Consider the following 24,649-nt stretch of genomic DNA (forward strand, 5'->3'; position numbering starts at 1 on the left):
TATATATATATATATTTTTTTTTTTTTTTTTTTTTACTGGTGTGAGTATAAACCAGTTGACACCAAAACAACATATAGACGCAGGGTATTATCTACTAATACACAACTGGAGAAATTTTGCCGCTTTTACTGCGTTACCCCTGCTAGACATTTGAAGAGATCACCAAACTGGACAGTCGCAGACAGTGCCATCAGTGACATTGTACCTTTGCCTTCTTTCTGGATCGTGCATTGCGTTGTGTCATTGATCAAGCCGTCGAGGAGCAGGAAGATGAGGAAGTAGCAATGCTGGATGAATTCCCAGGGGAGGCTACTCCATCTGAGACAAGTCAACAACATGAGTCTGAAGAGGAGTCAGAGGAGGATGGTGTCGGGGAGGAGGAGGATCAAGAAGAGCATGCTTTAAACCTTTCTGGGATCCCTCGTGTTGTCCGTGGATGGGGGGAGGAGAACGAGGATGACATTATCCTGGATGATGAGCAGGAGCCAGGCCACTACAACACTTCCAGTTTAGTGCAAATCGGGGCCTTTAAGAGGGACCTCCGTATAAAAAGCATAAAGGGCAAGGACCAGTACTGGGTGGCAACGTATTTAGACCCCCGTTACAAACAAAAAATGGCGGAAATGTTACCACCATCACAGAGGGTTGTCAGAATGCACTTTGAACATATAAGCGTGCACGGTCGCGCAGGACTCCATCAGGTGTCTCCCCACCTTTTTTCACTTTTTTCACTTTATTATTACAACATTTTTTTCACTTCATTATTGCAACACTATTTTTATGTTGATAGTTTAGACTCACGTTTTGTAACACTGTGGATTTTGAAACATTATGGATATGGTTTAATTCACCCTTGATTATTTATACACAATTATTGGTTCTGTATGAACTTGTTTTGTCACTCATCTATTTATTTCATTTCATCACTAGGATACCGCTGCAGCACCATTTTATGTGTCTGCTCCTTCATTAATTATTGCAACGCAATATCTCAATTTGGTTCACACATGGTCGACCAGTTTTATATCATATGTTATTAATATTTTATGATTGCATGCTATTAATTCATTTTAGTGCATTATTTAAAAATTTAACCAATAAATCTGAGTATTTGCCATAGAGTGGGTTGTCAGAATGCAGCACTTCCAGGCCTTGCTTAGAGAAATGCTGCATTCTGCTTTTTTGGGCACTGACAGAGCAGTTTCCACTCACAGAGAAACTGTTGTGGGTACCAATACAACAGCGACTACAAGAAAAGGGCGGTTTGAAGATGTGTTCCCTTCTGATATGAAAACATTCTTTCAGCTGACCCATCGACAGCTGTGCTCCGGATCCAGCCTCAGGGAACACCTAGACCGGCAGGTGTCCGGCTACATCGGTTTAACGGCCGATTTGGACGCTCTGAGAAGTGATGAACCCCTGGATTACTGGGTGGGCAGGCTTGACCTCTGGCCAGAACTTGCACAATTTGCAATGAAACTGTTGGCTTGCCCCTCATCAAGTGTCCTGTCCGAAAGGACGTTCAGCGCAGCTTGGGGGATTGTGACCGATAAGCGGACTCGCCTAGCTCATGACAGTGTTGACTACCTCACATTTCTAAAAATTAATGAGGCATGTATCTCTGAGGAATTCAGCACATGTGAACAGTAGACCATGTTTGTTTAAAGTTCCTCATGACAGCCCATATCAGCCACCACCCATAACAATTTATGGTCCCTGTCTTCGGTAAATACAGCGGCATAAAATGCCTAATGTACCACCAGCAACAGAATACAAAGTTATTTGCTGTCAGGGGAATGCCCGTCGGCTAATTTTTGAGGCCTGCAATGGCCGACACTTACATATGTATCCTGTGAATGCCTAATGTACCACCAGCAACAGAATACAAAGTTATTTGCTGTCAGGAGAACGCCTGTCGGCTAATTTTTGAGGCCTGTAATGGCTGACACTTACTTCTCCGGACACACTTAACAGACGTGTGAATGGACCCTATATGTATTTGACATGTATTTACCGGCTGCTGTCAGTTCTGGCTGATTTAGGCCGAGCTATTACAGTAAAACCAAGCAATATTACAAAAAGCACAATACACGTTATAACTGTACAAACAATTTATATAAATTAGTAGAATCTTTATTTTTTTTTATTAAGGCAATTTCTCCAATAACATGATAATCTCATGCACGTTCTTCATGGCCTTGCGTTGCCTCTCCTCCATGCCCATCAAGCGCTCATTAACGGCCCGCATATCATGGAGATGTGCCCTTTGCAGTTTGGCCAATTTGGCCTTCCATGTCTTCATTCTTGTTTGAAAAAATAAATAAAAATTAACATTATTTGCAACTCTTATTAAACCTTTAATTTGTGGTGGATATGACTTTATGATCGCTTGCTATTACAACTTTTTGTGAGAAAAGCTGTCCATAATTTTAATTTTAAACAGTTGTAAATTTTTGTTTAAAAAGGTGTCCAACTAAGGGGTTATTTGGTATGATATTTTTAGACAGCTGGTTGTTACAGGTTCGGTCAAATCTACTATTTTTCCTTATTTTATAGTAAATTGTCTTTTACACAATAAAAGCATTGTTGAACCAAAAACAATTCATGTTTTACTGTCTCCATATTTTGAGAGCCAAATTGATTTTATGTGGCAACGGTTGGGTCTCATTTTTAGCAGAATGCACTGACCGATTGTTTTAGCTAGCTTGGTGTTGCACTTTTAGTGATGTTAGGTTGAATAAATTAATATTTTATTTTAATAAAAAAAAAAAAAAATGTAATTTAAATTGTTCACCGGGGTTACCACCCGGTGAACAATTTAAATAAAAAATGTTTTTTAAAAATTAAATCATATGATATTTTTATATAGACAGTCGATATGTAGACGGCAGTACAAAATATGTCTGTTTGTCTATTGTTTACCTTTTTTTTATTTTATTTTTATTTAAAGTCTTTATAATCATTATTTGGTATATTAGTTAGCTATATTTCAGTACATTATAATTTTATTTTGTGTGTTAGTTTCATGATAATTCATTTGAGTTTAATATTATTTATTTGTTAAATCAATTGTTTTAAAGAAGATTAAACAGTTATTGGCCAGTGTTCTTTTTTTGTATTACTATAGTGTATGTTGTTGCCTCATTGTTGGCCCTTTTAATGTTTATGTACATGTTATGGATACATAATCATATTGCTATGTGCACATATTTACCTTTCTGCCGGGGGCTGGTAATTATCTCCTCTTCCTCCGAGTCCTGAGATGGGGTGGTGCTGGAGGGTACAGCACTTTCCACCTCCTTCACGTCTCCCACATCTGGTGGGGGTGGCTCAATAGGCTATGAGGGTCTGGCCTCCACCTTCTCTTCCTCCTCTACCTCCACAACCTCCCCCGGTCGCCTTTTAAAATGTTCAGATTTTAGATAAACAACTCCAAAATCTTAAGAACATTTGATATAAAGCTATTCCAATATGGAGGGATCTATATATAATTGCAGTGGCTTCCAGCTTTATGATGCATAACTCAATCCAAAATTAACAATATGAAAAAAGACATCCCCTCCACAGTGTCTTGATGGAACAATAGGACAAGAGGAGACCCATGGGATGGGATTATCTCCTCAGTGTATCATAGGATGATATAATTCTCTACACCAGAGTCTGCTACTTCCCATTCATTTCTATGGGGCTGTGCACATGAGCGGTGATTTTCACGCATCACTTATGCGTTGCGTGAAAATCGCAGCATGTTCCATATTCTGTGTTTTTCACGTAATGCAGGCCCAATAGAAATTAATAGGGTTGCGTGAAAATCGCAAGCATCCGCAAGCAAGTGCGGATGCGGTGCGATTTTCACGCATTGTTGCTAGGTGACAGTCTATTCACTGTATTATTTTCCCTTATAACATGGTTAAAAGGGAAAATAATAGCATTCTGAATACAAAATGCATAGTATAATAGTGCTGGAGGGGTTAAAAAAAAAAAATATATTAACTCACCTTCTCTTATTGATCGCGTAGTTCCCGGTCTCTTCTTTACTTCTTTAATGATGAGCTGTTGGCTAAGGACCTGTGGTGACGTCAGATCACATGCTCCAATCACATGGTCTATCACCACGGTGATGGACCATGTGATTGGAGCATGTGATCTGACGTCACCAGAGGTCCTAGCCGGTAGTTCATCATTAAAGAAGTAAAGAAGAGACCGGAAACTACGCGATCAAGAGGAGAAGGTGAGTTAATTTTTTTTAAAAATTTTTAACCCTCAATTGATCACCTACTAAGCATTCTGTATTAAGAATGCTATTATTTTCCCTAATAATCATGATATAAGGGAAAATAATACAATCTTCAGAACATCAATCCCAAGCCCGAACTTCTGTGAAGAAGTTCGGGTCTGGGTACCAAACATGCGTATTTTTTCTCACGCGCGTGCAGAATGTATTACAATGTTTTGCACTCGCGCGGAAAAATCGCACTCGCCTCTTATCCGGGCCAAAAATATGACGCCCGTGTGAAAGAGTCCCTATTGCATTTATGCATTCACACCATGCTTCTTTAACCCCTTAAGGACACAGCCTTATTACACCTTAGGAACAGGCCATTTTTTGCAAATCTGACCAGTGTCACTTTAAGTGCTGATAACTAGAGTTGAGCGAACACCTGGATGTTCGGGTTCGAGAAGTTCGGCCGAACATCCCGGAAATGTTCGGGTTCGGGATCCGAACCCGATCCGAACTTCGTCCCGAACCCCATTGAAGTCAATGGGGACCCGAACTTTTCGGCACTAAAACGGCTGTAAAACAGCCCAGGAAAGGGCTAGAGGGCTGCAAAAGGCAGCAACATGTAGGTAAATCCCCTGCAAACAAATGTGGATAGGGAAATTAATTAAAATAAAAATTAAATAAATAAAAATTAACCAAAATCAATTGGAGAGAGGTTCCATAGCAGAGAATCTGGCTTCCCGTCACCCACCACTGGAACAGTCCATTCTCAGATATTTAGGCCCCGGCACCCAGGCAGAGGAGAGAGGTCCCGTAACAGACAATCTGGCTTCATGTCAGCAGAGAATCAGTCTTCGTGTCATAGCAGAGAATCAGGCTTCACGTCACCCACCACTGTAATAGTCCATTTTCATAAATTTAGGCCCAGCACCCAGGCAGAGGAGAGAGGTCCCGTAACAGACAATCTGGCTTCATGTCAGCAGAGAATCAGTCTTCATATCATAGCAGAGTATCTGGCTTCCCGTTACCCACCACTGGAACAGTCCATTCTCAGATATTTAGGCCCCGGCACCCAGGCAGAGGAGAGAGGTCCCGTAACAGACAATCTGGCTTCATGTCAGCAGAGAATCAGTCTTCATATCATAGCAGAGAATCAGGCTTCACGTCAGCCACCACTGCAACAGTCCATTGTCATAAATTCAGGCCCAGCACCCAGGCAGAGGAGAGAGGTCCCGTAACAGACAATCTGGCTTCATGTCAGCAGAGAATCAGTCTGCATGTCATAGCAGAGAATGAGGCTTCACGTCACCCACCACTGCAACAGTCCATTTTCATAAATTTAGGCCCAGCACCCAGGCAGAGGAGAGAGGTCCCGTAACAGAGGATCTGGCTTCATGTCACCAGAGAATCAGTCTGCATGTCATAGCAGAGAATCAGGCTTCACGTCACCCACCACTGCAACAGTCCATTTTCATAAATTTAGGCCCAGCACCCAGGCAGAGGAGAGAGGTCCCGTAACAGAGGATCTGGCTTCATGTCACCAGAGAATCAGTCTGCATGTCATAGCAGAGAATCAGGCTTCACGTCAGCCACCACTGCAACAATCCATTGGCATATATTTAGGCCTAGCACACAGGCAGAGGAGAGAGGTCCCGTAACAGACAATCTGGCTTCATGTCAGCAGAGAATCAGTCTTCATATCATAGCAGAGAATCAGGCTTCACGTCAGCCACCAATGCAACAGTCCATTGTCAGATATTTAGGCCCAGCACCCAGGCAGAGGAGAGAGGTCCCGTAACAGAGGATCTGGCTTCATGTCACCAGAGAATCAGTCTGCATGTCATAGCAGAGAATCAGGCTTCACGTCAGCCACCACTGCAACAATCCATTGGCATATATTTAGGCCTAGCACACAGGCAGAGGAGAGAGGTCCCGTAACAGACAATCTGGCTTCATGTCAGCAGAGAATCAGTCTGCATGTCATAGCAGAGAATGAGGCTTCACGTCACCCACCACTGCAACAGTCCATTTTCATAAATTTAGGCCCAGCACCCAGGCAGAGGAGAGAGGTCCCGTAACAGAGGATCTGGCTTCATGTCACCAGAGAATCAGTCTGCATGTCATAGCAGAGAATCAGGCTTCACGTCAGCCACCACTGCAACAATCCATTGGCATATACAGACGTGGACAAAATTGTTGGTACCCTTTGGTCAATGAAAGAAAAAGTCACAATGGTCACAGAAATAACTTTAATCTGACAAAAGTAATAATAAATTAAAATTCTATAAATGTTAACCAATGAAAGTCAGACATTGTTTTTCAACCATGCTTCAACAGAATTATGTAAAAAAATAAACTCATGAAACAGGCATGGACAAAAATGATGGTACCCCTAGAAAACACAGAACATAATGTGACCAAAGGGACATGTTAATTCAAGGTGTGTCCACTAATTAGCATCACAGGTGTCTACAACCTTGTAATCAGCCGTTGGGCCTATATATATGGCTCCAGGTAATCACTGTGTTGTTTGGTGATATGGTGTGTACCACACTCGACATGGACCAGAGGAAGCAAAGGAAAGAGCTGTCTCAAGAGATCAGAAAGAAAATTATAGACAAGCATGTTAAAGGTAAAGGCTATAAGACCATCTCCAAGCAACTAGATGTTCCTGTGAGTACAGTTGCACATATTATTCATAAGTTTAAGATCCATGGGACTGTAGCCAACCTCCCTGGACGTGGCCGCAGGAGGAAAATTGATGACAAATCTAAGAGACGGATAATCCGAATGGTAACAAAAGAGCCTAGAAACACTTCTAAAGAGATTCAAGGTGAACTTCATGCTCAAGGAACATCAGTGTCAGATCGCACCATCCGTCGTTGTTTGAGCCAAAGTGGACTACATGGGAGACGACCAAGGAGGACACCATTGTTGAAAACGAATCATAAAAAAGCAAGACTGGAATATGCCAAACTACATGTTGACAAGCCACAAAGCTTCTGGGAGAATGTCCTGTGGACAGATGAGACAAAAATCGAAGTTTTTGCCAAGGCACATCAGCTGTATGTTCACAGACGAAAAAATGAAGCATATCAAGAAAAGAACACTGTCCCTACTGTGAAACATGGAGGAGGCTCTGTTATGTTCTGGGGCTGCTTTGCTGCGTCTGGCACAGGGTGTCTTGAATCTGTGCAGGGTACAATGAAATCTCAAGACTATCAAGGAATTCTAGAGAGAAATGTACTAGCCAGTGTCAGAAAGCTTGGTCTCAGTCGCAGGTCATGGGTCTTGCAACAGGACAATGACCCAAAACACACCGCTAAAAACACCCAAGAATGGCTAAGAGGAAAAAATTGGACTATTCTAAAGTGGCCTTCTATGAGCCCTGACCTCAATCCTATTGAGCATCTTTGGAAGGAGCTGAAACATGCAGTCTGGAAAAGGCACCCTTCAAACCGGACACAACTGGAGCAGTTTGCTCATGAGGAGTGGGCCAAAATACCTGCTGAGAGGTGCAGATGTCTCATTGACAGTTACAGGAAGCGTTTGATTGCAGTGATTGCCTCAAAAGGTTGCGCAACAAAATATTAAGTTAGGGGTACCATCATTTTTGTCCATGCCTGTTTCATGAGTTTATTTTTTTACATAATTCTGTTGAAGCATGGTTGAAAAACAATGTCTGACTTTCATTGGTTAACATTTATAGAATTTTAATTTATTATTACTTTTGTCAGATTAAAGTTATTTCTGTGACCATTGTGACTTTTTCTTTCATTGACCAAAGGGTACCAACAATTTTGTCCACGTCTGTATTTAGGCCTAGCACACAGGCAGAGGAGAGAGGTCCCGTAACAGACAATCTGGCTTCATGTCAGCAGAGAATCAGTCTTCATATCATAGCAGAGAATCAGGCTTCACGTCAGCCACCAATGCAACAGTCCATTGTCAGATATTTAGGCCCAGCACCCAGGCAGAGGAGAGAGGTCCCGTAACAGAGGATCTGGCTTCATGTCAGCAGAGAATCAGTCTTCATGTCATAGCAGAGAATCAGGCTTCACGTCACCCACCACTGTAAGAGTCCATTTTCATAAATTTAGGCCCAGCACCCAGGCAGAGGAGAGAGGTCCCGTAACAGACAATCTGGCTTCATGTCAGCAGAGAATCAGTCTTCATATCATAGCAGAGAATCAGGCTTCACGTCACCCACCACTGTAACAGTCCATTTTCATAAATTTAGGCCCAGCACCCAGGCAGAGGAGAGAGGTCCCGTAACAGACAATCTGGCTTCATGTCAGGAGAGAATCAGTCTTCATGTCATAGCAGAGAATCAGGCTTCACGTCACCCACCACTGCAACAGTCCATTTTCATAAATTTAGGCCCAGCACCCAGGCAGAGGAGAGAGGTCCCGTAACAGACAATCTGGCTTCATGTCAGCAGAGAATTAGTCTGCATGTCATAGCAGAGAATCAGGCTTCACGTCAGCCACCAATGCAACAGTCCATTGTCAGATATTTAGGCCCAGCACCCAGGCAGAGGAGAGAGGTCCCGTAACAGAGGATCTGGCTTCATGTCACCAGAGAATCAGTCTGCATGTCATAGCAGAGAATGAGGCTTCACGTCAGCCACCACTGCAACAATCCATTGGCATATATTTAGGCCTAGCACACAGGCAGAGGAGAGGTTCATTCAACTTTGGGTAGCCTTGCAATATAATGGTAAAATGAAAATAAAAATAGGATTGAATGAGGAAGTGCCCTGGAGTCCAATAATATATGGTTATGGGGAGGTAGTTAATGTCTAATCTGGACAAGGGACGGACAGGTCCTGTGGGATCCATGCCTGGTTCATTTTTATGAACGTCAGCTTGTCCACATTGGCTGTAGACAGGCGGCTGCGTTTGTCTGTAATGACGCCCCCTGCCGTGCTGAATACACGTTCAGACAAAGCGCTGGCTGCCGGGCAGGCCAGCACCTCCAAGGCATAAAAGGCTAGCTCTGGCCACGTGGACAATTTAGAGACCCAGAAGTTGAATGGGGCCGAACCATCAGTCAGTACGTGGAGGGGTGTGCACACGTACTGTTCCACCATGTTAGTGAAATGTTGCCTCCTGCTAACACGTTGCGTATCAGGTGGTGGTGCAGTTAGCTGTGGCGTGTTGACAAAAGTTTTCCACATCTCTGCCATGCTAACCCTGCCCTCAGAGGAGCTGGCCGTGACACAGCTGCCTTGGCGACCTCTTGCTCCTCCTCTGCCTTGGCCTTGGGCTTCCACTTGTTCCCCTGTGACATTTGGGAATGCTCTCAGTAGCGCGTCTACCAACGTGCGCTTGTACTCGCGCATCTTCCTATCACGCTCCAGTGCAGGAAGTAAGGTGGGCACATTGTCTTTGTAGCGTGGATCCAGCAGGGTGGCAACCCAGTAGTCCGCACAGGTTAAAATGTGGGCAACTCTGCTGTCGTTGCGCAGGCACTGCAGCATGTAGTCGCTCATGTGTGCCAGGCTGCCCAGGGATAAGGACAAGCTGTCCTCTGTGGGAGGCGTATCGTCATCGTCCTGCCTTTCCCCCCAGCCACGCACCAGTGATGGACCCGAGCTGCGTTGGGTGCCACCCCGCTGTGACCATGCTTCATCCTCATCCTCCTCCACCTCCTCCTCATCCTCGTCCTCCTCGTCCTCCAGTAGTGGGCCCTGGCTGGCCACATTTGTACCTGGCCTCTGCTGTTGCCAAAAACCTCCCTCTGAGTCACTTCGAAGAGACTGGCCTGAAAGTGCTAAAAATGACCCCTCTTCCTCCTCCTCCTCCTCCTCCTCCTGGGCCACCTCCTCTTCCATCATCGCCCTAAGTGTTTTCTCAAGGAGACATAGAAGTGGTATTGTAACGCTGATAACGGTGTCATCGCCACTGGCCATGTTGGTGGAGTACTCGAAACAGCGCAACAGGGCACACAGGTCTCGCATGGAGGCCCAGTCATTGGTGGTGAAGTGGTGCTGTTCTGTAGTGCGACTGACCCGTGCGTGCTGCAGCTGAAACTCCACTATGGCCTGCTGCTGCTCGCACAGTCTGTCCAGCATGTGCAAGGTGGAGTTCCACCTGGTGGGCACGTCGCATATGAGGCGGTGAGCGGGAAGGCCGAAGTTACGCTGTAGCGCAGACAGGCGAGCAGCAGCAGGATGTGAACGCCGGAAGCGCGAACAGACGGCCCGCACTTTATGCAGCAGCTCTGACATGTCGGGGTAGTTGTGAATGAACTTCTGCACCACCAAATTCAGCACATGCGCCAAGCAAGGGATGTGCGTCAAATTGGCTAGTCCCAGAGCTGCAACGAGATTTCGCCCATTATCACACACCACCAGGCCGGGCTTGAGGCTCACCGGCAGCAACCACTCGTCGGTCTGTTGTTCTATACCCCGCCACAACTCCTGTGCGGTGTGGGGCCTGTCCCCCAAACATATGAGTTTCAGAATGGCCTGCTGACGTTTACCCCGGGCTGTGCTGAAGTTGGTGGTGAAGGTGTGTGGCTGACTGGATGAGCAGGTGGAAGAAGAGGAGGAGGAAGCCGAGAAGGAGGAGGTGGCAACAGGAGGCAAAGAATGTTGCCCTGCGATCCTTGGCGGCGGAAGGACGTGCGCCAAACAGCTCTCCGCCTGGGGCCCAGCTGCCACTACATTTACCCAGTGTGCAGTTAGGGAGATATAGCGTCCCTGGCCGTGCTTACTGGTCCACGTATCTGTGGTTAGGTGGACCTTGCCACAGATGGCGTTGCGCAGTGCACACTTGATTTTATCGGATACTTGGTTGTGCAGGGAAGGCACGGCTCTCTTGGAGAAGTAGTGGCGGCTGGGAACAACATACTGTGGGACAGCAAGCGACATGAGCTGTTTGAAGCTGTCTGTGTCCACCAGCCTAAATGACAGCATTTCATAGGCCAGTAGTTTAGAAATGCTGGCATTCAGGGCCAGGGATCGAGGGTGGCTAGGTGGGAATTTACGCTTTCTATCAAATGTTTGTGAGATGGAGAGCTGAACGCTGGCGTGTGACATGGTTGAGACGCTTGGTGACGGAGGTGGTGGTGGTGGTGTTGGTGGTACATCCCCTGTTTGCTGGGCGGCAGGTGCCAACGTTCCTCCAGAGGCGGAGGAAGAGGCCGAGGCGGCAGCAGCAGAATAGGCCGAGGCGGCAGCAGCAGAAGAGGTAGCAGGGGGAGCCTGAGTGACTTCCTTGGTTTTAAGGTGTTTACTCCACTGCAGTTCATGCTTTGCATGCAGGTGCCTGGTCATGCAGGTTGTGCTCAGGTTCAGAACGTTAATGCCTCGCTTCAGGCTCTGATGGCACAGCGTGCAAACCACTCGGGTCTTGTCGTCAGCACATTGTTTGAAGAAGTGCCATGCCAGGGAACTCCTTGAAGCTGCCTTTGGGGTGCTCGGTCCCAGATGGCGGCGGTCAGTAGCAGGCGGAGTCTCTTGGCGGCGGGTGTTCTGCTTTTGCCCACTGCTCCCTCTTTTGCTACGCTGTTGGCTCGGTCTCACCACTGCCTCTTCCTCCGAACTGTGAAAGTCAGTGGCACGACCTTCATTCCATGTGGGGTCTAGGACCTCATCGTCCCCTGCATCGTCTTCCACCCAGTCTTGATCCCTGACCTCCTGTTCAGTCTGCACACTGCAGAAAGACGCAGCAGTTGGCACCTGTGTTTCGTCATCATCAGAGACATGCTGAGGTGGTATTCCCATGTCCTCATCATCAGGAAACATAAGTGGTTGTGCGTCAGTGCATTCTATGTCTTTCACCGCTGGGGAAGGGCTAGGTGGATGCCCTTGGGAAACCCTGCCAGCGGAGTCTTCAAACAGCATAAGAGACTGCTGCATAACTTGAGGCTGAGACAGTTTCCCTGGTATGCATGGGGGTGATGTGACAGACTGATGGGGTTGGTTTTCAGGCGCCATCTGTGCGCTTTCTGCAGAAGACTGGGTGGGAGATAATGTGAACGTGCTGGATCCACTGTCGGCCACCCAATTGACTAATGCCTGTACCTGCTCAGGCCTTACCATCCTTAGAACGGCATTGGGCCCCACCATATATCGCTGTAAATTCTGGCGGCTACTGGGACCTGAGGTAGTTGGTACACTAGGACGTGTGGATGTGGCAGAACGGCCACGTCCTCTCCCAGCACCAGAGGGTCCACTAACACCACCACGACCATGTCCACGTCCGCGTCCCTTACTAGATGTTTTTCTCATTGTTATGGTTCACCACAACAACAAATATATTATTTGGCCCAATGTATTGTATTCAAATTCAGCGGGATATAAATTTGAGGCCTAGTATTTAGGCGCTGGGTGACCGGTATGGATTTAGTGACAGAATTAGACTTGGAAATGCACAGAAGCGTGTGTGTGAAGTTATTCTGAATGACCCTATGTGCACCTTCAATATGATCTACCCTTTTAGGGATAGATTTCAAATAGCTCTGATATAGCAGAAACGACTAAATTATGAAATTGCTAAATTGGGAATTGTATTTCAACCCAGAACAAAAAATGTGCTTTGACGGACACTAAATAACTTTCCCAGCCACAACAGGACAGCGGTAACGAGAGATTTAGCGGGATATAAATTTGAGGCCTAGTATTTAGGCGCTGGGTGACAGGTATGGGTTTAGTGACAGAATTAGATTTGGAAATGCACAGTAGCGGGTGTGTGAAGTTATTCTGAATGACCCTATGTGCACCTTGAATATTATATACCCTTTTAGGGATAGATTTCAAATAGCTCTGATATAGCAGAAACCACTAAATTATGAAATTGCTAAATTGGGAATTGTATTTCAACCCAGAACAAGAAATGTGCTTGAACGGACACTAAATAACTCGCCCAGCTACAGCACTAGGGACAGATTTAGCGGGATATAAATTTGAGGCCTAGTATTTAGGCGCTGGGTGACAGGTATGGGTTTAGTGCCAGAATTAGACTTGGAAATACACAGTAGCGGGTGTGTGTGAAGTTATTCTGAATGACCCAATGTGCACCTTGAATATTATATACCCTTTTAGGGATAGATTTCAAATAGCTCTGATATAGCAGAAACCACTAAATTATGAAATTGCTAAATTGGGAATTGTATTTCAACCCAGAACAAAAAATGTGCTTTGACGGACACTAAATATCTTGCCCAGCAACAACAGTACAGCGGTAACGAGAGATTTAGCAGGATATAAATTTGAGGCCTAGTATTTAGGCGCTGGGTGACAGGTATGGGTTTAGTGACAGAATTAGACTTGAAAATACACAGTAGCGGGTGTGTGTGAAGTTATTCTGAATGACCCAATGTGCAACTTGAATATTATATACCCTTTTAGGGATAGATTTCAAATAGCTCTGATATAGCAGAAACCACTAAATTATGAAATTGCTAAATTGGGAATTGTATTTCAACCCAGAACAAAAAATGTGCTTTGACGGACACTAAATATCTTGCCCAGCAACAACAGTACAGCGGTAACGAGAGATTTAGCAGGATATAAATTTGAGGCCTAGTATTTAGGCGCTGGGTGACAGGTATGGGTTTAGTGACAGAATTAGACTTGAAAATACACAGTAGCGGGTGTGTGTGAAGTTATTCTGAATGACCCAATGTGCACCTTGAATATTATATACCCTTTTAGGGATAGATTTCAAATAGCTCTGATATAGCAGAAACCACTAAATTATGAAATTGCTAAATTGGGAATTGTATTTCAACCCAGAACAAAAAATGTGCTTTGACGGACACTAAATATCTTGCCCAGCAACAACAGTACAGCGGTAACGAGAGATTTAGCAGGATATAAATTTGAGGCCTAGTATTTAGGCGCTGGGTGACAGGTATGGGTTTAGTGACAGAATTAGACTTGAAAATACACAGTAGCGGGTGTGTGTGAAGTTATTCTGAATGACCCAATGTGCACCTTGAATATTATATACCCTTTTAGGGATAGATTTCAAATAGCTCTGATATAGCAGAAACCACTAAATTATGAAATTGCTAAATTGGGAATTGTACTTCAACCCAGAACAAAAAATGTGCTTTGACGGACACTAAATATCTTTCCAAGCAACAACAGTACAGCGGTAACGAGAGATTTAGCAGGATATAAATTTGAGGCCTAGTATTTAGGCGCTGGGTGACAGGTATGGGTTTAGTGAGAGAATTAGACTTGGAAATACACAGTAGCGGGTGTGTGTGAAGTTATTCTGAATGACCCAATGTGCACCTTGAATATTATATACCCTTTTAGGCATAGATTTCAAATAGCTCTGATATAGCAGAAACCACTAAATTATGAAATTGCTAAATTGGGAATTGTACTTCAACCCAGAACAAAAAATGTGCTTTGACGGACACTAAATAACTTTCCCAGCTACAACAGGACAGCGGTAACGAGAGATTTAGCGGGATATAAATTTGAGGCCTAGTATTTAGGCGCTGGGTGACAGGTATGGGTTTAGTGACAGAATTAGACTTGGAAATACACAGTAGCGGGTGTGTGTGAAGTTATTCTGAATGACCCTATGTGCACCTTCAATATGATCTACCCTTTTAGGGATAGATTTCAAATAGCTCTGATATAGCAGAAACCACTAAATTATGAAATTGCTAAATTGGGAATTGTATTTCAACCCAGAAGAAAAAATGTGCTTTGACGGACACAAAATAACTTTCCCAGCTACAACAGGACAGCGGTAACGAGAGATTTAGCAGGATATAAATTTGAGGCCTAGTATTTAGGCGCTGGGTGACAGGTATGGGTTTAGTGACAGAATTAGACTTGGAAATACACAGTAGCGGGTGTGTGTGAAGTTATTCTGAATGACCCAATGTGCACCTTGAATATTATATACCCTTTTAGGGATAGATTTCAAATAGCTCTGATATAGCAGAAACCACTAAATTATGAAATTGCTAAATTGGGAATTGTACTTCAACCCAGAACAAAAAATGTGCTTTGACGGACACTAAATAACTTTCCCAGCTACAACAGGACAGCGGTAACGAGAGATTTAGCGGGATATAAATTTGAGGCCTAGTATTTAGGCGCTGGGTGACAGGTATGGGTTTAGTGACAGAATTAGACTTGGAAATACACAGTAGCGGGTGTGTGTGAAGTTATTCTGAATGACCCTATGTGCACCTTCAATATGATCTACCCTTTTAGGGATAGATTTCAAATAGCTCTGATATAGCAGAAACCACTAAATTATGAAATTGCTAAATTGGGAATTGTATTTCAACCCAGAACAAAAAATGTGCTTTGACGGACACTAAATAACTTTCCCAGCTACAACAGGACAGCGGTAACGAGAGATTTAGCAGGATATAAATTTGAGGCCTAGTATTTAGGCGCTGGGTGACAGGTATGGGTTTAGTGACAGAATTAGACTTGAAAATACACAGTAGCGGGTGTGTGTGAAGTTATTCTGAATGACCCAATGTGCACCTTGAATATTATATACCCTTTTAGGGATAGATTTCAAATAGCTCTGATATAGCAGAAACCACTAAATTATGAAATTGCTAAATTGGGAATTGTACTTCAACCCAGAACAAAAAATGTGCTTTGACGGACACTAAATAACTTTCCCAGCTACAACAGGACAGCGGTAACGAGAGATTTAGCAGGATATAAATTTGAGGCCTAGTATTTAGGCGCTGGGTGACAGGTATGGGTTTAGTGACAGAATTAGACTTGAAAATACACAGTAGCGGGTGTGTGTGAAGTTATTCTGAATGACCCAATGTGCACCTTGAATATTATATACCCTTTTAGGGATAGATTTCAAATAGCTCTGATATAGCAGAAACCACTAAATTATGAAATTGCTAAATTGGGAATTGTACTTCAACCCAGAACAAAAAATGTGCTTTGACGGACACTAAATAACTTTCCCAGCTACAACAGGACAGCGGTAACGAGAGATTTAGCGGGATATAAATTTGAGGCCTAGTATTTAGGCGCTGGGTGACCGGTATGGATTTAGTGACAGAATTAGACTGGGATATGGCCAAAAAATAACCACACTATTGCTGGTTAAATGCACTTGGTGACGGGCGCAGCTTGCCCCTGATGTAGTATATGGCCAAAAAATGAACAGACTATTGCTGGTTAAATGCACTTGGTGTCACAGCTTGACCAACCACACTACTGAGGGTTAAATGCACTTGGTGACGGGCGCAGCTTGCCCCTGATGTAGTATATGGCCAAAAAATAAACAGACTATTGCTGGTTAAATGCACTTGGTGTGACAGCTTCACCCTGATGTAGGCTTTAGCCAGAAAACAACCACACCATTGAGGGTTAAATGCACTTGGTGACAGGCGCAGCTTGCCCCTGATTTTGTATATGGCCAAAAAATGAACAGACTATTGCTGGTTAAATGCACTTGGTGTGACAGCTTCACCCTGATGTAGGCTTTAGCCAAAAAACAACCACACCATTGAGGGTTAAATGCACTTGGTGACAGGCGCAGCTTGCCCCTGATTTTGTATATGGCCAAAAAATGAACAGACTATTGCTGGTTAAATGCACTTGGTGTGACAGCTTCACCCTGATGTAGGCTTTAGCCAAAAAACAACCACACCATTGAGGGTTAAATGCACTTGGTGACAGGCGCAGCTTGCCCCTGATTTTGTATATGGCCAAAAAATGAACAGACTATTGCTGGTTAAATGCACTTGGTGTGACAGCTTCACCCTGATGTAGGCTTTAGCCAAAAAACAACCACACCATTGAGGGTTAAATGCACTTGGTGACAGGCGCAGCTTGCCCCTGATTTTGTATATGGCCAAAAAATGAACAGACTATTGCTGGTTAAATGCACTTGGTGTGACAGCTTCACCCTGATGTAGGCTTTAGCCAAAAAACAACCACACCATTGAGGGTTAAATGCACTTGGTCGCAGCTTGTGCTGGCGCACCACAAGACACAAAATGGCCGCCGATCACCCCAGAAAAATGTGACTGACAAACGGTCTGGGCAGCCTAAAAACAGTGAGCAATTGAGGATCAGCAGCTCAATGATCCACAGCTGCAGATCGATCAGTTAATCAAGTCCTTTGGAGGAGTTAATCTGCCTAATCTCGCCCTACTGTCGCAGCCGCAACCTCTCCCTACGCTAATCAGAGCAGAGTGACGGGCGGCGCTATGTGACTCCAGCTTAAATAGAGGCTGGGTCACATGGTGCTCTGGCCAATCACAGCCATGCCAATAGTAGGCATGGCTGTGATGGCCTCTTGGGGCAAGTAGTATGACGCTTGTTGATTGGCTGCTTTGCAGCCTTTCAAAAAGCGCCAAGAAAGCGTCACAAAAGCGCCAAGAAAGCGACGAACACCGAACCCGAACCCGGACTTTTACGAAAATGTCCGGGTTCGGGTCCGTGTCACGGACACCCCAAAATTCGGTACGAACCCGAACTATACAGTTCGAGTTCGCTCATCCCTACTGATAACTTTAAAACGCTTTGACTTATCCAGGTCGTTCTGAGATTGTTTTTTTCGTCACATATTGTACTTCATGACACTGGTAAAATGAAGTCGAAACAATTATTTTTTTCGCACCCAAAAATACCTAATTTAAAAAAAAATTAAAAAATTTGCAAATTTCTATGTTTCAGTTTCTCTACTTCTGTAATACATAGTAATACCCCTAAAAATTGTGATGACTTTACATTCCCCATATGTCTACTTCATGTTACCACTTCAGGGACCACTACAGCTCTGAAGTCACTTTGCGAGGCTTACATAATAGAAACCACCTAAAAATGACCCCATTCTATAAACTAAACCCCTCAAGGTATTCAAAACTGATTTTACAAACTTCGTTAACCCTTTAGGTGTTGCACAAGAGTTATTGGCAAATGGGGATGAAATTTGAGAATTTCATTTTTTTGCCTAATTTTCCATTTTAACCCATTTTTTCCACTAACAAAGCAAGGGTTAACAGCCAAACAAGACTGTATCTTTATTGCCCTGACTCTGTCGTTTACAGGAGGAGGAGGATCAAGAAGAGCATGCTTTAAACCTTTCTGGGATCCCTCGTGTTGTCCGTGGATGGGGGGAGGAGAACGAGGATGACATTATCCTGGATGATGAGCAGGAGCCAGGCCACTACAACACTTCCAGTTTAGTGCAAATCGGGGCCTTTAAGAGGGACCCCCGTATAAAAAGCATAAAGGGCAAGGACCAGTACTGGGTGGCAACGTATTTAGACCCCCGTTACAAACAAAAAATGGCGGAAATGTTACCACCATCACAGAGGGTTGTCAGAATGCACTTTGAACATATAAGCGTGCACGGTCGCGCAGGACTCCATCAGGTGTCTCCCCACCTTTTTTCACTTTTTTCACTTTATTATTACAACATTTTTTTCACTTCATTATTGCAACACTATTTTTATGTTGATAGTTTAGACTCACGTTTTGTAACACTGTGGATTTTGAAACATTATGGATATGGTTTAATTCACCCTTGATTATTTATACACAATTATTGGTTCTGTATGAACTTGTTTTGTCACTCATCTATTTATTTCATTTCATCACTAGGATACCGCTGCAGCACCATTTTATGTGTCTGCTCCTTCATTAATTATTGCAACGCAATATCTCAATTTGGTTCACACATGGTCGACCAGTTTTATATCATATGTTATTAATATTTTATGATTGCATGCTATTAATTCATTTTAGTGCATTATTTAAAAATTTAACCAATAAATCTGAGTATTTGCCATAGAGTGGGTTGTCAGAATGCAGCACTTCCAGGCCTTGCTTAGAGAAATGCTGCATTCTGCTTTTTTGGGCACTGACAGAGCAGTTTCCACTCACAGAGAAACTGTTGTGGGTACCAATACAACAGCGACTACAAGAAAAGGGCGGTTTGAAGATGTGTTCCCTTCTGATATGAAAACATTCTTTCAGCTGACCCATCGACAGCTGTGCTCCGGATCCAGCCTCAGGGAACACCTAGACCGGCAGGTGTCCGGCTACATCGGTTTAACGGCCGATTTGGACGCTCTGAGAAGTGATGAACCCCTGGATTACTGGGTGGGCAGGCTTGACCTCTGGCCAGAACTTGCACAATTTGCAATGAAACTGTTGGCTTGCCCCTCATCAAGTGTCCTGTCCGAAAGGACGTTCAGCGCAGCTTGGGGGATTGAGTTAATTTTTTTAAAAAATTTTTAACCCTCAATTGATCACCTACTAAGCATTCTGTATTAAGAATGCTATTATTTTCCCTAATAATCATGATATAAGGGAAAATAATACAATCTTCAGAACATCAATCCCAAGCCCGAACTTCTGTGAAGAAGTTCGGGTCTGGGTACCAAACATGCGTATTTTTTCTCACGCGCGTGCAGAATGTATTACAATGTTTTGCACTCGCGCGGAAAAATCGCACTCGCCTCTTATCCGGGCCAAAAATATGACGCCCGTGTGAAAGAGTCCCTATTGCATTTATGCATTCACACCATGCTTCTTTAACCCCTTAAGGACACAGCCTTATTACACCTTAGGAACAGGCCATTTTTTGCAAATCTGACCAGTGTCACTTTAAGTGCTGATAACTTTAAAACGCTTTGACTTATCCAGGTTGTTCTGAGATTGTTTTTTTCGTCACATATTGTACTTCATGACACTGGTAAAATGAAGTCGAAACAATTATTTTTTTCGCACCCAAAAATACCTAATTTAAAAAAAAAATAAAAAATTTGCAAATTTCTATGTTTCAGTTTCTCTACTTCTGTAATACATAGTAATACCCCTAAAAATTGTGATGACTTTACATTCCCCATATGTCTACTTCATGTTTCCACTTCAGGGACCACTACAGCTCTGAAGTCACTTTGCGAGGCTTACATAATAGAAACCACCTAAAAATGACCCCATTCTATAAACTAAACCCCTCAAGGTATTCAAAACTGATTTTACAAACTTCGTTAACCCTTTAGGTGTTGCACAAGAGTTATTGGCAAATGGGGATGAAATTTGAGAATTTCATTTTTTTGCCTAATTTTCCATTTTAACCCATTTTTTCCACTAACAAAGCAAGGGTTAACAGCCAAACAAGACTGTATCTTTATTGCCCTGACTCTGTCGTTTACAGAAACACCCCATATGTGGCCGTAAACTACTGTACGGCCACACAGCGGGGCGTAGAGTAAAAGGTGCACCATATGGTTTTTGGAAGGCAGGTTTTGCTGGACTGGTTTTTTGACACCATGTCCCATTTGAAGCCCCCCTGATGCAACCCTAGAGTAGAAACTCCATAAAAGTGACCCCATCTAAGAAACTACACCCCTCAAGGTATTCAAAACTGATTTTACAAACTTTGTTAACCCTTTAGGTGTTGCACAAGATTTAATGGAAAATAGAGATACAATTTAAAAATTTCACTTTTTTGGCAGATTTTACATTTTAATATTTTTTTTTCCAGTTAAATTGCAAGGGTTAACAGCCAAACAAAACTCATTATTTATGGCCCTTATTCTGTAGTTTACAGAAACACCCCAGATGTAGTCATAAACTGCTGTACGGGCACACGACAGGGCGCAGAAGGAAAGGAATGCCATACGGTTTTTGGAAGGCAGATTTTGCTGGACAAGTTTTTTTTACACCATGTCCCATTTGAAGCCCCCCTGATGCGCCCCTAGAGTAGAAACTTCAAAAAAGTGACCCCATTTTAGAAACTACGGGATAGGGTGGCAGTTTTGTTGGTACTAGTTTAGTGTACATATGATTTTTGGTTGCTCTATATTACACTTTTTGTGTGGCAAGGTAACAAGAAATAGCTTTTTTGGCACCGTTTTTTTTTGTTATTTACAACATTCATCTGACAGGTTAGATCATGTGGTAATTTTATAGAGCAGGTTGTCACGGACATGGCGATACCTAATATGTATACAATTTTTTTTATTTATGTAAGTTTTACACAATGAATTAATTTTTAAAACAAAAAAAAAGTTTTAGTGTCTCCACAGTCTAAGAGCCATAGTTTTTTCAGTTCTTAGGCGATTATCTTAAGTAGGGTCTCATTTTTTGCGGGATGAGATTACGGTTTTGGTATGGCAGTATTTTGGGGTGCATATGACTTTTTGATCGTTCGCTATTACACTTTTTGTGACGTAAGATGACAAAAAATTGATTTTTTTACACATTTTTTTATTATTATTTTTTACGGTGGTCACCTGAGGGGTTAGGTCATGTGATATTTTTATTGAGCCAGTCGATACGGACGCGGCAATACCTAAAATGTATACTTTTTTTATTTATGTAAGCTTTACACAATGATTTCATTTTTAAAACAAAAAAAAACATGTTTTAGTGTTTCCATAGTCTAAGAGCCATAGTTTTTTCAGTTTTGGGGAGATTATCCTGGGTAGGGTATGATTTTTGCGGGATGAGATGACGGTTTGATTCTTACAATTTTGGCGTACATACAACTTTTTTGATCACTTTTATTACCTTTTTTGGGAAATACGGTGGGCAAAATTTCAATTTCATCATAGTTTTTTATTTTTTATTTTTATGGCGTTCACCGTTTGGGTAAAGTAACATGATCAATTTATAGATCAGGTCGTTATGGACGCGGCGATACCAAACATGTGTAGGGAATTTTATTTTTTTCATTTTTAATCAGTGATAAATGTGTTTTTAGATTTTTAATTTATTTTCACTTTCTTTTTGATCCAGTGGGTCTGATGTCTGTATAATACAGTACAGAACAATATATATTGTACTGTACTGTATTTTACACTTTGTCTGAACGGATCTATGCCTTTTAGCACAGATCTGTTCAGCACCATGGACAGCAGGAAGCCTGAGAAGGTGTCCTGTTGCCATGGGAACCTTCCCCGTCTGCTCAGTAGTGGTCAGAACTGCGCAGACGGGGAAGGATAAGGACGGGGCTTTGGGGGGCTGCCTGGGAGCTCTCTCCCTCTCCATTCGGGGGGCAGGCAAAGGCACAGCAGCCATACGGACCACGGTATGGAAAGGGTTAAACGGCTGACATCGCAGCACAGATGTCAGCCGTTTATACCAGGGTGCCAGCAATGTGCTGGCACCCTGGTATACCCACTAGACGCCAACGATTATTCAAGAGGAGGCGGGCGGGGATCGCGATCCCGCCTGCCGCACCGCCCGCCTCCTGCACCCCTGCACCTCCCACCAGGCAAAAATCACTCAGGGGTGCAGGGATACAGATATATTTTAGGAATACTAAAGTTTTTCATCCCCGCGGTCAGGGACCACGGTGATCAGAAACTGCAGAAATCGCAGCAAACCGCAGGTCTGAATTGACCTGCGGTTTGCCGCGATCGCCGACATGGGGGGGGGGGGTCACGGGACCCCCCCCCCCCGCACATTTAGCCTAGGTGCCTGCTCAATGATTTGAGCAGGCACCGGGTTCCGACCACTGCCAGCCGCACGGCAGTGATCGGAAAAACACAGGGCGTACATGTACACCCTGTGTCCTTAAGTACCAGGGCACAAGGGCATACCTGTATGCCCTATGTCCTTAAGGGGTTAATGGGGAATACGAAAAACCTGGCCTATAAACTCCACCAAAAATTCTATGTTTATAGTTCTCTCTCAATCAAATAGGTCGGAGTGGGGGTCTCCATAGTCCTGTGTCCAAAGCCTGTAGTAAGAAGGCTAGGCCTCAGGCTTCTACTGCAGACACAGTGATGGTTCAGTCCGTCACTTGTCTGGCACAAAGCCAACAACACATCACATCACCCAAAGAACATCATTTCCACAATGAAACCTTGCAGCATCTGGCAGCATCATGCTGTGGGGAGGGGATGTTTTTCAGCAGCCGGGACTGGTAAACTGGTCAGAGTTGAGGGAAAGATGAACAGGGATATTATTGAGCAAAACCAGTCCCACTCTGTGTGTGATTTGAGGCTAGAACGGAGGTTCAGCTTACAGCAGGACAATGACCCCAAACACACTGCTGAAGCAACGCTTGAGTGGTTTAAAGGGAAACATATAAATGTGGTAGAATGGCCTAGTCAAAGCCCAGATCTCAATCCAATAGAAAATCTGTGGTTAGACTTAAAGATTGCTGTTCACAAGCTCAAACCATCTGAAGGAGCAGAATCAGTATTGCAAGGAGGAATGGGCAAAAACGCCTGTGGTAAGATGTGGCAACTGCTCATAGAGACTTATCCAAAGCGACTTGGAGCTCTGATTGCCGCAAAAGGTGGCTCTACAAAGTATTGACTTTAGGGGAGTGAATAGTTATGCACATTGACCTTTTCTATTATTTTGTCCTATTAGTTGTTTGCTTTGCAATTAACCAATTTAAAAGAAGGTCAAAGTTGTGGGCAACTACAAATTACCTGATGGTAATCCTCAAACAATCCATGTTAATTCCAGGGGGTGAGGCAAAAAAAAAAAAAGAACAAAGTCAAGGGGGGTGAATACTTTTGCTTAGCACAGTATACATTACAGAGTGTTGGCAAAAAATACAAAAGTTATTCACGTATGTACCTGGGCATTTTTCATTCCGGATACTTTTAATGAAACGTGGCTGTCTTCGCTTCATGTCTGACCATTTCTTTATAATGGCCAGATGGCGGTGTTTGCGACCCATTTCCCTCCACATTTCATAGGCCAACTGCCACACGATCTTCTGTTTCTTGGCTGTCGTAGTCCCGAACCAACATCCGCTGCAAGAGAAAAATGCAAGCATATAATTATAATCCTCATTTTTAAAAATGATAGTATGGAAAAGAATGTAGTCAAGTAAACTGAAATAGTATTGAATGCTTTGAGGTGGAAATATTAGATTTAGGCCACATGCACTGCCAGTATTTGATGGTTCATTTAGAGTTACCCAGGGTGCATCCCGGGGAGACAAACCAGCTGTACACCCCATACCGTAATGTCACTTCAATAGACAGGTACATCTCTGCTTAGCTGGACAGTATCTGATAGCTCAGACCCCACCCACATACAGTTGTAATACAATCCCATCTTCTAACCGTAACAGTAAGGCCGCATGCACACGGTCCTGTTTTATAGACTATAGACCGTACAGACCCGTCCTGCAGAGTGGACAAGCGTACGGCATCATTGGTTGCTATGACGACGTGCGCTTCCAGGCCACCACCGCTTTACTGTGATACACTTGTATGATCTATACAAGTGTATTACTGTACAGTGGTGGCGGCAAGAAGTGCACGGCGTCATAGCGAGTTAGCATTAGCAACCAATGACGCCGTGTCTACACGGTAACCTAACATAGTGGGTGTAATGTCACAGGAATACTTAGTGCAAAAATCAATTATATCTAGTGAGACCTGAAGTTTGGTGCACTTAAGAAAATTTTTTATCGCAGTCTTTATGCAAATAAAGCGATTGTTCAGACATGCAGGTGAAATGTAATCAA

The 24,649-nt window shown here is 43.6% G+C and overlaps 1 long non-coding RNA gene across 1 annotated transcript in view; it reads right to left on the bottom strand.

The window, feature by feature from the left end:
• Positions 1 to 2,220: 2,220 nt before the first annotated feature.
• LOC122937767 overlaps positions 2,221 to 24,649 on the bottom strand; it is a 42,280-nt gene continuing 19,851 nt past the window's right edge. Inside the window, exons 2-3 of the long non-coding RNA XR_006389913.1 lie at positions 23,749 to 23,927; positions 2,221 to 2,304 (exon numbers count right to left, since the gene is read on the bottom strand). This is a non-coding gene — a long non-coding RNA (uncharacterized LOC122937767). The remainder of the gene's footprint in view (positions 2,305 to 23,748; positions 23,928 to 24,649) is intronic.

This window comes from Bufo gargarizans, chromosome 5 (assembly GCF_014858855.1).
Source record: "Bufo gargarizans isolate SCDJY-AF-19 chromosome 5, ASM1485885v1, whole genome shotgun sequence".
In the NCBI taxonomy this organism is placed as follows: domain Eukaryota; kingdom Metazoa; phylum Chordata; class Amphibia; order Anura; family Bufonidae; genus Bufo; species Bufo gargarizans.